Here is a 1,686-nt window from a genome sequence, read left to right as displayed (position 1 = left end):
TTCACAAATAACACTGAAACTTGATTATTCTTAAACTCCACAAATAGCTGGTACTCATCATCATCATATTCCTCCAAAATTACTTCATTGACATCGCTGACTATACAAGTCTCATCTCCATCGAAGTCTCACACCTCATCTATATTCATTTGCATTAAGTCACCAGTCTCAGGCTTACCAACCTCAGTTACTTACAGCTTTCATTCGCATCCAGATAAAAAATTCAGTCATCAAGAAATGAGCCAGAGGTATAATTACAGAAACCAGTACCTGTATGTTAGAAGTATTGACCCTGGCTGTTGAGACACTTGTCCCACTGTGACACAAGGAGGTGAATGGCTGTCTCATAAAATTCCCGTGGCTGTGATGTAACCAGTTCTGCACGTAGAGCTGGATGTCTTTGCCCGACGTGAATCGTTTGCTCCACAGATCCTTTTTAAGGGGACCAAAAGTGGCGCAATCACAGGGAGAGAGGTCAGAACTGTATGGAGTGTGGTAGGACGCCTCCTATTTGAATTTCTGCAGGAGTGCCACAACTGTATTATCCGTATGAGGCTTTGCTTTGTCGTGGAGCAGAATGACCCCCACGGTTGAGACTGCCTGGTCATTTTGATTTGATTGCTTGACGAAGGGTGGTCATGGTTTGTGAGTAATGCTGGGTATTCACTGTTGTCCCATGCTGCAGGGAGTGAAACAGAATGGGGCCATCTTAGTCTAAGAAGAACATCAGTATAACCTTTCCAATTCACCTCAAATGACAATGTCCAGCCGTACGTACAGAACTGGTTAACATTGCAGCCCTTGGACTTTTATGAGACAGTTATTCACTGCCTTGTGTCACAGTGGGACTAGTGTCTCAACAGCCATGATCAATACTTCTAATTTACAGGTACTGGTTTCTGTAATTATGCCTCTGGCCCCTTATACATAAGAATTCTCATTACCATCATATTCTGATTTGTGATTAGTACCTACATCAGCAAATTAAACATAGTATCCCAAAACTTTTGATCAAAACACACGACAAACCTGATATTCTCCCTGTTCAATTTTAGAAACATGTGCCATGTCATTAACGCTGTTATTATTTTCTAATTGTAAGTGTAACTTGGGGGCCTGTACTTGTGTTTCCTCACCCCAAAACTGTGGACCTCCACTGATGCGAACTGCCATTTCCCAAGTAGTTACTGCTATGATTGTTTCTTCTATGAAAATGGCCATGGTTATCCCCATTATACCTATTCTGCTAATGTTCAAAATTTCTGTCTTTATTAACATTTTGATCCTGAGAGAAGTTATCATTATCTCTGTTTCTGTAATTATCCCCACTGTAATATCTATCATTCCAATTATTATGCTACATACTTCTTTCTGCTGCCCTATCCACCCTGTCAACATGTAAAAATTTGGCCTGTGTACTAAATCCTACTAAAACCTTTCTGGTAATCTTCTTTTTATTGCATCCATCAAGGTCATGTTGTCAAATTGTTTGTCAAGGTGTGTTTTTTAAGTCAATTCTTACAAAATTCTTTCAAAGCACCACCTGTATTCCTATTGTGGGAATGTGATGGGTTACTGTCCCAAAATCAAACACTTCCACTGTATATTTTGATACAGATGTATATTTAAGTACAAGCATCGACTCGTGTATGTACAACAAGTCACATAAGCAGACTTGGGCTTATC

The sequence above is a fragment of the Schistocerca piceifrons genome, chromosome 1 (genome assembly GCF_021461385.2).
Source record: "Schistocerca piceifrons isolate TAMUIC-IGC-003096 chromosome 1, iqSchPice1.1, whole genome shotgun sequence".
In the NCBI taxonomy this organism is placed as follows: Eukaryota; Metazoa; Arthropoda; class Insecta; order Orthoptera; family Acrididae; genus Schistocerca; species Schistocerca piceifrons.
This window is presented reverse-complemented; position numbering follows the sequence as displayed.